Source organism: Falco cherrug, chromosome 8 (genome assembly GCF_023634085.1).
Source record: "Falco cherrug isolate bFalChe1 chromosome 8, bFalChe1.pri, whole genome shotgun sequence".
Taxonomy (NCBI): domain Eukaryota; kingdom Metazoa; phylum Chordata; class Aves; order Falconiformes; family Falconidae; genus Falco; species Falco cherrug.
In genome coordinates this window covers 53,495,064-53,509,890 of record NC_073704.1, presented here as the reverse complement: position 1 = coordinate 53,509,890, position 14,827 = coordinate 53,495,064, and positions in this window count along the sequence as shown.

The window sequence follows — 14,827 nt, the reverse complement described above, 5'->3', positions numbered from 1 at the left end:
CAGACCAGTGACGGAGCAGAAGGCTCCTTAATTCCTTCTCTCAATCCCCAGCTGTTCTCCCCAGTGATGCAGAGCAGGATGGCAGAGCAGGGTGGCAGTGACAACATTACAGCTTTTCTTAAGCAGTTGTCAGGGGAAGAATTCGGTCCCCAAACAACAAAAGAATCAAAATGACACATTTCCAACAGAATTCATGATTAGACAATTAATCATCCCAATTTACAACGTTGGAGGGCCTAGAGTGCCCTAATACATAAAGATGCTCAAGGCGGTGGTTGTGCTACATCTGTCAGTAACCCGTTCTCTGGCTGCCAGGGAGCACGGGGCTTTAGGCAGCACCACACAGCTGGGGACTGGTCTTCTGGTGGCACCTGCATGCAGAGCTGCCAGGGGAATTTGGTATGTCTTTTATCAAGGCACAGAGACAGTCTTGAACTGCTGCATAACGGTATGCAGGTCTCCATGGTGCCATACCTCCACTTTTTAGTATGACTCTGAACCACAAACACTCAGCATCTCATCCCTGCTTTCTAAGGACATTTCCAAACTCACGTATGGCTCAGGCACTGGTGTGCCAGCCACGTGCAGACCCAAGTACCTACCCACCCAGATTAAAGAGGCTTGTCTAACCTCTGCAGGCCTTCAGCAAGCTAACAGGATGGATTTTCTCCATCTCCCGGTCTTTGTATCTGGATTTACTGAGCTCTGGGGTCAGCCCTGGCTTTTGGGACTGCATAAATTGTGACCCTTATTCGCCAAGAGCACACACAATCCCACTGCCTCCAGACATCCCAGGATGTGTCCAAATATCTTTCTAAAGTTCCTAAAGCTTTAACGCAATCAGGAGAAAAGAGCTGTGAGGAGATTATTGCAGCACATAACTGCAATAAACCTTTTCTTCATCCTTTCATGGTTAGAGGTATGAACATGAATTATATCAACTTAAACCTCTTGAGAGCAGCATGTAAAATCACTTTTTCAAATGGCTGGTAAAGAACCTCGTTAAGCTAAGATGTCAGTGCTCGCAAATGCTGCTGTCTGAATGAGGCTATTTTACGAGTCAGTTTAATTCTTCCAGGAATTAAACAACCCCTTTCCACCCACGCTGAGCAGCAGACTCACTCTTTGCTCCTTGTTTTCTGACCTGTTTGTTCATTGAAGGCTTTGGCACCCTCACGGGTTGCAGCAGTTGAGATGGCTCATAGCTTGCAAATGTAAATAGGTTAATAAAAAACTCCACATCTGGCTAGTTTTCAGGCTACCTGGCATATACCAGAGGCTACAGAGAAGTCAGGGGCTTTTCACGTTCAACCAGAAGCAAAATGGGAAGAAAGAAATGTTCATTTGCTCCATTTGCAACTCTCCAGGTCGTTTTGTTAGCTGCCACACAAGTAGGGCTCCTAGACCCCAGCAACCCCTGTAGGATGCCTTCCTGCTGTGCCCCGTTGCTTCTGGGGATGGATTTTCCTGGAGGATGGAGGAGGACTGGGAGGACCATACCCTGAAGGGTGGCTCAGGTTCACACAGCAACCCAAGAGCCATGGTCCCTCCCAGCCACAGCCCCATCCCCATCCCCATCCCCTTCTCATTCAATGGTTCTCCGTCTCTTAGCATCCTTTTAACAATCACACAGCTGGGCATAAGCATAATACTCTCCCTGCCTTGTATGCTTCCTGGAGGATGTGCCCCTTTTCCTGGTCATGTTTACCTGGCCTGACACCAGCCTGACAGGTGCTGCTGCCACGACACCGATTTATTCCTGAGGCTCTTCTGACAGCCCCACCAGCCCCAGCTGGTGCTGCTCTGCCTTCCTGAGGCAGAAGCTGATTTCTAGGTCTTCCAGACACATTTGCTTTCAATTCTATAGGCACAAATCCCCATAAATCATAAAATCACGGATTCATTTAGGTTGGCAAAGACCTTTAAGATCATCAGGCCCAATTGTTAACCCAGCACTGCCAAGCCCACCACTAAACCATATCCCTAAGCGCCACATCTGCATGTCTTTTAAATATCTCCAGGGATGGTGATTCAACCGCTTCCCTGGGCAGCCTGTTCCAACGCTTAACAGCTCTCCCAGTGAAGAAGTTTTTCCTAATATCCAATCTAAACCTCCCCAGTGTAACTTGAGGCCATTTCCTCACATCCTATCACTTGTTACCTGGGAAAAAAGGATGACACCCACCTCACTACTTGCCTTTTTTCCCCCCTCAGTAACTTTGTGCTGGTAATTTACTATAATTTTGGTTATTATGGGAGAACGTTTAAATCCCAGGTGCTCTGTTTTGGTCTCCATGGAAATTGATAGAAAGGGTCACCTTTTGATTGCAGAATCCTGGTGCTGAGGGGAATGTTTTTGCCTTACCAGTTGGGGAAGTGATGGGGGCTGGGTGATTTGTCTGCTTTTCCTTTTGTACACGTCTGTCAGTGAAATTCATAATGAAAAGCTGAATCTGCACAGACCAGGCCATCATCCGACAGCAGGAAATGAAAAACAGGAAGAAGGGGTGTGACAAAAATGGAAATTATGGTAATTACAACACAAAAAAATAACAGCAAAATGTATCCAGGCATTACAAAAACCAGGCTGGTTTATCGATGCTGCTTCTCTAAAGACTGTTGTGGCTGGAAACTGAAAGAATAGAGAAATATCTAGTGCTGTTGTTAACCATTAACCATTTTGCTGCTAGTCTGGACTGCAGCCTGCATGGGGAGCCTGTGTTTTTAAGAGTTAATCCTCATTCGAAGCTCACCCAAGCCAAAGGAAAGGCTGTAAGGGCATCCAGGGATGCAGGTGACTATTAACTGCGTTAGCCATGGGTGCAGGTGACTATTAACTGTGGTAGTCACGGCAATAGCAACCAGGCAATGGAAGCAGGGAACTCCACAGCTTTGCCTACCGGCTCCAGGTATTGCACCAGCCATGTGGGAAAGGGTCTGGTCCTGCAAAGCTCAAGATCTAAATAGTCATGAGGGGGTAGTCAGGACAATAAAAGGCAGAAGACATCCCAAGAGCAGCAAACAGCATCTAAGTGCAATCCCTGGTTAAGCAGAGGTCAGCTAAACATCAGGAAATTAAGACTGTTCTACACTAGGATAAACTGCCTCTCTGAATGGGCAATTTTTTTACCAATATTACAAAAGTGCTTTGGAGTAGCTCAGCTGGAGACATCTGCTTTTAGTCAGAAAGATGCTGGCCACTCGGTCTGCTCTCCACAGCCTTTTCAATGGCCCTTCACTGGTACAGTGATGGGGACCTGGCTGTATGGCAGAGGTGTGCTTTGCCCCTTGCGCCAACCTTCCCAGGGCAGGGAATAAAGCAGTGCCCTGCTCTGGGAAACTGCACATTCCCATTTGCATCCCTGCACATGCCTGACTGCTGCACAAGCCCAGCAGGAGCACCAGCTGCTGCTTCTTGCAAGAAACGTGGAAAAATTATAGAACCAGAAAGCAATTGTACAACGAGCACCAAGCTTGCAAAGGCAGATTTTTGGGAAGGTTCTGTTTTGTTAAAAAGGGAATATTTGTCATCTTTGAAAAATATTTCAGATGTTTCTTTTTAAAAAACATAGGAGTCACATCTCCATTGCCACATTCTTCCCCTTCCCCTTTGTAAGCTAAATAGAGTGCACTGACCCACAGACTGTTCCACTTTCACCTACGCTCCTTCAGTTGGAGAAGTTTTGTGATTTCTGGTTTTTTAAGCCAATAAAGGAGGGGGAGGGGAAAAATGAGAACACCCTCAGCATCATCTAAACAAGTGCATTCAGGGACAAAGCAAATGGAGAGGAAATTAAATTTTTCAGTTTTCTTTTATCATCAAAACCAAAGCAAAATGAATGCATCAATCCAAAATGAAGTTTGCCGTGTTTAAGAGACCCCCCCGAAAACATATTCAGAAATGATGTTTTTTTGACAAAAAGATGGTTTTGATGGAATCTGACTTTTTGATCCCCAAATTGTGGCTAACCAGAGTTAAATGGCACTTCCAGCTCTCCATCCTGTGGCTGCAGTTGAGTACTTCATGCTGGTCCTTGTACAAACTCCGGATGGTTTTGGTAAAGAGCCTGAGAACCCCACTTGGCAATCCAGCCCTTGCGCTGCACAGACACCCCATGCCCTGCGGGAAGCCGGGCACAGCATGATTTTTGGCAGGACAGGTGGAAAAAGGGGAGCCCTTGCTTGTCCTCCCACGCTGCTGCCTGCCTCCCAGCCTCTAATGCATCCCAGGTGTGCCTGGCAGCGAGCCATGAGATAAAGGCAGGAGAAATTACAGCACGTTTGCCAGTGGCTGGGGGGCTCTTGAGGAGCCTGGCTGGCTGCAGCAGCAGGACGCTCCAGGATGGCACCTGTTGCTGTTGAGGCTGTGCTAGGCAGGGGCTCAGTGCTATTTTTGGACTGTGCTTGAGGGCAGGAAGGATTAACATGCCCTAAATGCAGAAAAGCCGGGCTTGTTATGAACAGAAAAGGCTCAGATTTGCTCAGCAGTGAGGTCTGTCCCTGCTGGGGGCAGGAAGGGTTAACCTGGACTTCCTTGACATGGAGGAGCAGGTCTCGAGCAAGATGCTCCAAACTCTCCACTGACAGCAATGGGGACTTTTTAAAAAACATGGGAGTCACATCCCCATTGCAATGGGGACTTCGGCAAGTTTGCAGCAGGCCTGGGATGTCTGAAAAGTGCCAGCCAGAGGCTGGAGCTTTTCTACCCACATGATACGGAGCAAAGTGTCCTGCATCTACAACAGGCTACGATACGAGAGAGACACAACCCCTAGACTGGGCCTTGAAGGAGGGAAGCAGGAGGAAGAGATGCTTTTTCTAGGATCAGGGAGGTTGACTGAAAAGGGACAGTCATTGCACAAATCAGAAAAACCAACAGAGGAACTTCACAGGAGAGGATTTTCTTGTTGATGGCAGCCAGATCATGTGGTGGCACCCATGGATGCCAGAGGAGCTCCAGAGCTGACACCCTTAATAAAGATACACCAGCAGGGCAAGTCCCTGGAAAGCTTTCAAAGAGTGTTGTTTTCATCCTGCTGTGAACAAATACACTGCTGCTTCTGCCACCTGGAGCCCTGACTCTGCCTGCAGCCTCCCCTCTCTTTTTGGGTCCTGCAGGGAGAAGGGACCATTAGCCCACAAGATGCTTGTGCCAAGCCTCAAAGTTTTGTTAGTGCTTCTTTCCAGTTGGATAGGACAATTTCCACCTTTTGGCCCCCCAGCAGCTGAGATGTGTTTCTCCCAGCCAAAATGACTGCTCAAAAAGGGATGGACAAATCATGGCACCAGCGAGATGAACAAAGGTAGTGGGGTTGAGCAAAGGAGATAAAGCAGACACAGGGAGGCTGAAAGCAAAGCAGCTGTCCCGAGGCAAAGGCAAATGCCCTGAAACCTTAGCAGAAGCCCATGGTTCTGGTTTTTTCTTCCTCTTTGTAACTGATTCACAAGACATGCTTGTGTAATGGATACACACCCAGATAAAATAGTGGTCAGCACTCCTGCTGCCCCTGGGACCCTTAGCTCTGAAGTAACGCAGTGTTCACCTGGTGATAGAAGCAGCCAGGTTTATCTGCAAGATGCCGCTGCAAATGTGTCATGGGAAAGATTTCAGCAGATGCAAAGCTGGGGAGTCGCAACTGCTACGCTTCAACTTCAGCACATGGAGAAATCCAGGATACTTCTCAGGAGCAAGAGAACAAGCCTGCCCCCAGAATAGAAATGAACACCCATTTCATTAGCTAAGACTTCCCTGTGCTTATTTAAGCATCGATTCCTGTGGTGGTTGTGTGCTGTATAGTGCTGATTAACAATTACAGAATGTACCAGAGCAGCATCACCACGGCACAGCTGGGAACTGCGGAGCCGACCGGGGTGATGCCGTGTCAACCTGGTGGCTGCATCTCCAAGGTTACTTGTAATAGGCAGCCACTTGCTGGATAACTTTGAAGGAAGCAACCATGGTTTTAAAGTCTGGGGGTTTTGTTTGCTGTGAATTCCCCTTAGCTCAGCACTCTGTAGCTGCCTGATGGAGCAACTGCCTGAGTGGTAACTCCCTTTCTAAGACTGTTTTGCCTTCTTGCTCTTCTCCTTCTAGTGGGGGATGTATTTCCTCAAAGCCCACCCACTCCTCCATTTCTCTGCCACAGGCTGCCGAAGGAGCCTTCCAGCTCAGCACTGATCCCTACAGTCTTCTACATTGCTGGTGAGAAGAAGCAGAATCTCTATCTATCCGTGGCCACACCTTCCAGGACATTTCACGTCCCCTCCTGCCTACCCAGTGACACCTTAGGCACTCCTAATCCCAAACTCCATTTGTCCTAAAAGTTGAAGAGGACCCCTTTGGGGGTTGATTTGTCCTGTCCACTGGGATGTTGAGCTTCCAGCTTCAGCCAGACGAGGGTACCAGAGATCAAGGCAAGGGGGCTTTCCTCCTCCGGCGCTGCCCTGCTGCCGCTTGCCCACCTTCCCCCCGGGGAGCCAGCCTGCGGTGCGCAGCCCGGTGGCTCCCCTGGAGGAATCGGGATCAGCTTAAAACACAACGTGGCTCTCTGGGTTTGAATCCTGCTCTGTTATTAACTTGCCTGAGGAACAGGAAAACCTTGTGCATTTGGCTAGGGCTTGCTTGCTTTGTGTATCCCTTATCTTCCTCTGGGACATCGGGTGCCACTATCAGGGTGTGCAGGATATTGGCCTCAATGCAAAGGTAGTGTCGAGTCCTCTTCTCCTACAAGCTGTTCTTGCCCAGAGAGGAGCCTCCATGCGGTGCCAGAGTGGTTTCCTGCCTCCCATCATGAGCCGATATCCACCGAGGTTTGGTGCTTGGAGGTCCCAGCAGCTCGCCGAGTCCTCCTGGACACTGCTGCTGGCTATGCTAATATTGCATGAGGAACGCTGGCATTTCCAGAAAGTCCAATAAAATAATGTCCTCATCACTATTCATTCCTTCAGTGCAGACTCTCTTGTGCCCACGTGAATCCTAATGTGCTAATAGGATATTAATGTGGGTGCTCTGGGTGTCCCTGAGGAACCTGCACTGATGCAGAGTGTTAATAGCCCATCTTCCTTTCCACTGAGAAGTTATTACACGTGGTATGCACTGACTTTAACCCGCTCTGAGCAAGCTTTTCTTCCAGGCTGCAGTTTCTTTCTGCTGATGGCAGAGGCCAGCCGTAGCAGGGCGGGGTGCTGCCATCCTGTAGGGAGCTGGCATGGAGGGAACCACGGGCACGACAGCACTGCTCACTCCTGGAGCAGCAGATGCCTGATGGAAAGACTCAAAGATGGGGGTTGTGCAGCCCCCTGTACTCATCCAACATTTTCCCATCTCTTCTAGCTTCCCCAGTGCTAATCCCTTGCTTTGCTTAAATCAGCCCATGGTGCCTTTATGTTCAGTCAGGTAAAGATCTGCTATCCCCCCTGCCCAGGCAAGCAGCGCTCTGCAGAGCAGCTGAGTACAGCCAGCAGTGTGGATCCCCATCCCCAGGCAGAGGAAGGGAGGTTCATCCCTGGTTGCTTAGTTCATGCCCTGTGTATGGTCTGAAACCCAGGGTCTGGCTCTCTGCTACAGCCCGACATCCTGAGCTTCTGTCCTCTGATCTGGGCAGGCAGCTGCAATATGAAAATGAGGTAGTTTTAATTAACCTCAAAAAAAAAAAAAAAAGACAGTATCTCTGGGGAAGGAGACAAAAAAGAGAATTTACACTCTTGGTTACAGAGCTGCTCGTACCATCTGAGGGATGTCTGGGACAGTGGGGAGATGGGAAAAAAGACTTGAGAAGAAAGACTTCCAGAGAGACCTGGACTTGGAGATGAAACATTGAATAGAGTATATTTTATATGTAAGAAGCCTGCCGCTGCAGGAACCCAGGCTGTTAATTGGATTGACAATCCCTTTGATCTTAGATATATGTCTGCTGGCTGATTCATGCTGAGACATCCTTCTGACCTTTTGAATATTCAGCTTTTTGGGGAGAAGCAAATGGGGAGCAGCTTTCTTTTAACAGACTGAGCAATAAAACAGTGACTGTAGCAGTCCTCCTCATTTTCTTTGGCATGATGTGTCAATATCTGACTAATGAATGTAGTCAATAGCTGAGTAACTTCACCTGCCAGGAGTGTGACCCTAACACAGAAAGACGGTCTCCCATGAACAGCAGTGCCGAGCAGGCAAGGGAGCAGGACCAGGCCTGACGGGACAGGTGGCAGCTGTTGTTCCAGGTCATCATCAAAGGTGACTCTATAAAGTGATTGTGGAGATTAGCTCAAGTCAAAGCCAGGGACCACCCACAGCAGCAAGGTGAGTAACAAGGTGAAGAGAAGGCAAACACACCAGCATCAGCCCAGACCCATGGTGCCTCCTGTGGATACAGAGCACAGATGGATGCAGAGCTCTAGGGGCATGGCTGCCATCTCCAGCACTCTTCCCCAAATGGGAAAGTGGGTGGCAAGCTCACGGCACCTCAAGGCAGAAGGGTTTTATCTTCACTAGCAGTGCTGCTGTACAACCCCTACTCAGATGGGTCTCAGTGGCACTGTCACATTGTCCCCTGACATGGCATTTACCTCATGAAGCACCGTCTTATGATTTGGGGGGGGGGGGGGGGGGGGGACCAGGGAGCTGGCAGGCTTGCCTGTCCTCTTGGCTGTGACAAATGTTTGTTTGTCACGGGAGCTCCTAATAAGTTCCATTAATGTTCCCCTGGGAAAGGCTGAGACTAAAGTCTTTGGGAGATAAATAGAGCTTCTGCCAGGCTGAAGGGTTTTCTTTTTGCAGCAGCAATTTATCCCTCATGGCTTTTCCCAGTATTTATTGCCTGGCATGTCTTCTTCTGGAACAGAAAAACTCTGATGCAGAGACTTCTGCAGGAGCTCTGTGGGCTGGCAGAGTCCCCTTGCAGGGATGCTGTACCCATATGTATCTATGTGCCTGTTTATTGGGGGGGTGTTTCTTGACACGCCACATCCAAACTGGATCTCACCTCTCATTTATACAGGTGTAATTCCAACACCACTCCAGACTCTGCAGGGTACCCGCACAGCCAGGGCTTCCAGAGTTACTAAAGCTCCACTTTTTTCTGGAAACCTCCCCACTCAGGCTCCCCCACAACCTCACATAACCCAGTCCCAGCTCCCAGAGCCTCTTCTCGGGGTGGTATTATTAGAGGGGAGAAAAAGGAGCCTGACTCACCGGGTCCTGCACCTGTGGCTGAGTTTTCCTCCAGACTCGCTAAGAGGGAATGCAGGTTCACGTCAGGGCTGTTTTTCCATCCCCTTTTCAGAGTTAATCTCTCCAGGTCAGCGCCTGCTGGAAGAGGCTCCCTGACTTGCTCCTGCTGTGGGCAGATGTCTGTCTGATGACAGAAGTGCCCTTCACACCTGCCTGTAACCTTCATCTGCTGCAACCTGGTCCATCCTGCGCTTGGGGCAGGTACAGGGGGTTACAGTCCGGAGGGGAACAGCAGCAGCACAGGCAGAGGTGCTCGGTCCCACAGCTCGGGTGGTGCATGCAAAGGGACAGGAGACCCAGCAAAGAGCCCTGCTGCTTTCTGCCAGAAACAAATGAACAAAGCTCAGGCTTCACCCATATGGATCTCCCTGTTTTCTTCCATTTCCCTCCAGACTCAACAGTTTCAAATCCAAAGCAAGGAAAACCAACAGGAGTTCCAAGTGGAAAACTTCCTTCCAGCCCTGGATGCAGAGCACTGAGATATATCTGTATTCCCTGCTCAAGTACAGGGATAAATTCCAGTGGAAGATGTATTTCTGTCTCTCAGTGATTAGTACAGCCTTCAGAAACATAAAATGCTTCTGCTGATGCAACAGAATTTATAAGTGAGAAGATCATTTATTACATTAGGAACTGAACCATAGGTCTTTCAACCCTCCTCATAGTAACTAAATTAAATTGATGTAAGTGGTCATTCCTTCTGTGACAGGGGCTCCCTGAGGGCTCCTCCACAGAAGCTAGGATGGGGCACAGACATCTCCAAGTAGAAATTTCAGGACAGACTCATTCTTGACGCAACGCCAGCCGCAAAGATACCCTAATGATTAGGTTGGCGTATGAAACCCAGGAGAAGGGTCAGAGGGGAGCCAGCACCCCTGCCTGGCTATGCTATGCAGTGTGCAGAACAGGGGAAGCACCCTGACCGCAGGGCTCAGCCTCGCTCCTTCCCACCTGCAGCCAGCTGGTTAGAGAGCAGCTCCGCGGGTCACTAGCAGCATAGGAGGGATGTGTGGGTCATCGGGAATGTCTAGCAAAGATAGAGACATGAGCAGCTCTAACAAAAGATAGAGAATCACTTCCTCAGCTATAACCCTACACTCAGCTCCCCAGCCAAGCTGTATTAGGAGCAAACCAAGGCTTTATACCTGGACAGCCAGTGCTGCCTTCCCTCCATTCCTGCCAGCAGCCACTCATGCACAGATGAGTCTTTAAATTCTCCACAGCTAGCCTTGATCTACAGCTCTAAGTTCTGTGGGTATGCTGTGGAGGAAATAGGAGCTGGTGCTCTGTTTTCTAAAGTAGCTCTGGAGGTGAGTAAAAAAGAAGTGCTAATGGGGGAGCTCTTAAATCCAGCTCACAGGCAAAGGCTCAAGGGAGGGAAGCACTGCAGGTACAGGGAGGAAGAAGGATTTAGGTTTTTCTTGCATGCCTGCAGTAAGGGCCGTTATGGGAATGTACCTATCACTGGTGTTTATCGAGCTCATGGTGGCTGTGATGGTTGTTCTGATGTTCTTCAGTCCCTCAGAGACAGTGAGCTTGAAGAGGGGAAAGAAAGCAGGGTGGGAGAAACTGGGAGGATTTCCAAGCAGCTAACTTTTGTACTGGCAGCAGTGAAGAAAAATGAGATCTTTCCCCGCCCCCCCCACCCCCCCAACCTGGGAATGTGACAGTGATGAGCAATGTGGCAGAGGGCTGCAGCCTCACAGTAAGAGGCCTCTTGTCAGGAGCCAGAGGCGGCGTTTGGGTGCTATCATCACCTGCTCATCTCCAGGTGATTTTAGAGAGCTGAAAGCCAGGCTCAGCAACACCATGCTAGGCAACTAGAGATGTGCTTGCTGGTAGGCAGGACTCTGTTGGAGCCCTCATCAATCAAGCCATCTCTGAGAGTAACTTGGTTACTGAATCATCAGTGTGTGACTGGCCATGGTCTTTGAGTTCTCTATCCAAAACCAGTAGCAGTTTTGAAAAATCCCACTCCTTGGCATACAAATCTGCCTGGGACATCTTCCCTGTATCTAGTCTGAGAGAAGAAGTAGTCTGAGCATGCAATTACAATGATGGAGGCTGAAAGCAAAAAGTGACAGGTTGAGAGAGTTGGGGATGTTCAGCCTGGAGAAGAGAAGGCTCCGGGAAGACCTTACAGCAGCCTTACAGTGCCCAAAGGGGGCTACAAGAAAGCTGGAGAGGGGCTTTTTACAAGGGCATGTGGCAACAGGGCAAGGGGGAATGGCTTTAAACTGAAAGAGTTAGATTGAGGTATTAGGAAGAAATTCTTTGCTGTGAGGGTGGTGAGGCCCTGGAGCAGGCTGCCCAGAGCAGCTGTGGGTGCCCCATCCCTGGGATACTCAGGGCCAGGCTGGACGGGGCTCTGAGTGACCTGCCCTGGTGGAAGGTGTCCCTGCCCATGGCGGGGGGATGGGAACTAGATGGCCTCTAACATCCCTTCCAACCCAAACCATTCTATGATTCTCTGAAACACAGCTCATGGCATGGCTGCAACAGTGCTGAGGGTGAACTGAGCTGGTCAGGCACGTCCTAAACAAAGCATTCACTCCTTCCTTTGCCCATTTCTTACTTTACCCCAGTTTCTTTCCTTCCCATCTTTGGTTTTTAAGGCTAATAAGTGAAATACATGTGGTGTCACGAGGGCCAGGAGGAGCTCTTGCCTCCATAGCTTGCTGCTGGGGGAGCTGGCAGTGTGGTGGTGACTCCCCCTGTGTGATTTCTAAAGAAAAAGTTTGAGTCTGATGAACCCTTGGGGGAGACAATGGGACAAGAACAAATAAACAAACAAAAGACACTGACATTAAATCATATTAATTGCAACATAATCTTGAGAAGTGTGTTCTTGGCCACCTGATCCACTCATTTAATGAGAAACTGTACACCTACTTTCCTTCACCAAGAGTTCATCTTGCACACAAATCGCAGCAAGGTCTCTCTTCAGCTGGAAGGATTCTTCCTGCTTTTGCATACAGGGCACTTCACATGTTTGCCTTGTAGTCTCCATTTTAAAACACTCTGTCCTGTGTTATGTGTTTTTTTTCCCCATGTTATCCTGGATCAAACAAAGCATGCTGCCTCTGCTCCAAGTCACTGCTGGCTCTGCATGGGCAGGTGGTGCTGCAGCCAAAGTCCATGTAGAGGTGCCTGCGGTCAGCTTAGCTCATGGCACTCAAAACCATGAGAACTGCTACCTATGGCAGTAATTAAGAAGATAAAAAGTGGGATAGTTCCAGAAATAGCTCTTGTGGAAGTCCAAACCCAGTCATTGCTACCTTTATCCTGGTGTGATGGGTCAGAGCCAGGCTAGACCGCCCAGGGCATGAAGACTTAGGGGTTTCAGCCTCTCAGCAGGCTTGACATCAAGACCCATACCCGAAACCCAAAGCATTATGCTTTGGCAAGCCAGAACCCAGCTGCTGTGCCTGTTTGTATATGAGCAGCACACAAACTACTTCACTGCATTAAGGGAATTTTCCACGTGCAGGCACTGAACTCATCTCCCTTCTCACTCTGGCTGGCTCTCCCCCTGGGAGAAAGTAACAACTCAGCTTTGCAGGGCAGCTCTCCAGGAGAAGTCCTACCCTCCTCCTGTCCCTGGGGGTGGGCAGAGCTCGAGGCGTGCGGCTGAGTCCAAAACTTGCAGGTGGGAGTTGCACAGAGGATGCCAAAAGTAAATGCACAGAGTGCAGGATGGAGCTGTGTGTGACAAGGGAGCTCGGGAAGCCACTTTCTCCTCCAGGCTTTCCACTAACCCCACCACTTTCTGTGTGTCCTGCTCCAGCAGACCTCATTTGACTTAATGTGAGCTCAGTGCAGAGGGGAGGGGGGCACCAGGCAGGAGGCCTCTGTTTCCTAAAATAGCCCTGACAGGTGCCCTTAATATCCTGGCACCAGTGTGACACTGCCGAGCGAGGGCCGTTAGAGATCCCGAAATGGATTTCAGCTCATTGAGTCTAACCAGATGTAACCCTGGACCTCTGGGTCACTTTTATTTGTCCATCTTCTGTCAGACACAGAGACCTGAGAGCAGAAACATGCCCGTGCCCACGCGTGCACAGCGATCATCTCACTGCTAATGCACGTGGCTTTGGGCTGGGGCAAGCGTGCAGCGTGTCCCCATCCCGAGGCAGGCACACCGCCAGCCCCTCCTCACCAGGCAGCCCCAGGAGATGCTGGGCACTGCTGCTGCTGCCGTGGACCCATCTTGCTGAGTTGCAATCTGTCTTCCCTCTGCTGCTTCTCACAGGGTTTCTGTGCTTTGTCAGGTCAGGGCTTTTTTCCCTGAATCTTGGATTTCAGATCTTCTTTTTAAACTGTCACTAACTAGTAGCGACTCAGCAGTTTAACAGTACTTTCTCTCCTTGGTTTTTCCTTTCTTAACTTGTGTGGTCGAGCCTTCATGCACTGGCTCAAAGACAGGACAAGAAATAAATACAATGACAGCTCTCAGTAAAAATACGTCTGAGTTTGCCTATAGCTATTGCCCCAAATACGTGCAGCGGTTGTATCCTGCTGGTCCTACATGCAAACATGTTCCTCCTTCAGATTTAAATCTGGATATTTCTTATGGAGGCTGGGACTCCATGATGGATGGACAGCGTTTGGATGGACAGACCCCTGATGAACTCTTGGGAGGCAAAACTGCACAGTGCATTGCACTGGGGTGTTGGGGAATTCTTCCCAGTACTGTCAAGAGGATACTGGGAGCATCAACTTAATCACCTCATTCTGCATTTTATCCTCTGTAAAGGCATGAAGTCTTCTCCGGGACAAATACCACGTTTTGTCATTGTTATTCTCTCTATTCAAGAAAGCCCTAGGGGATGCCATCCACAGATAGATACTTTACAATCATCTGCCTTCACTGGGACCTCTTCTCTCTCCTGTCCTCCAGCCTGTGGCTTCTGGACCCTCTGGACCTGCAGGAGCTGCTCTGCTTGTGATGTCTGTGGGGGAGAGGGCCCCAGAGGTGACAGTGGGGTGTGCAACGTATCAGCTGTCTGATGAAGCAGGAGCATGTGAATCCTTCAGAGATGGAAGTTTTTGTTAAAAGGCAAGAGGGTAATTCTTCATTTGCAAAATGACACAATGTTCCACAAGGCAAGAAAAAAAAAAAAAAAAAAGAAAAAAGACTAACAACGTAACTGAAAACAACCCACCCAACCTCAAAACGGTAAATCCAATCAAGCTTTCCTGTTAAATGCAGGCTTTGAAGAACATTGTATTTAATCATTAACAGTGCTGAATCGATATAAATAATCTGAAGCGACTCCAAGCAGCAGGGGCAGTTTATGTTTACAAAGAGATGAATATTGATGCAGCCATTGCAAGTGCAGCCTGAACGCTGCAAAGCCCGCTCCCGCCATGACCCATACACGAGGGTGGTGGCAGAGGACATGAGCCACTGGTGAAGGGTCCCCACGGCCTGCCAGCTGAATGCAGGGAAGAACAAGTGCACTGGAAACATGCAGGAATCTGTTCTCTGCTGAATGTAGACCCAGGCTGCAGTGTTGCACAGGAGAGCCCATCACACAGGTTGTTTTTCTTTCCTCTCCCCACCACTGCTCTAGCTGGTAACAGACATCACATCACACC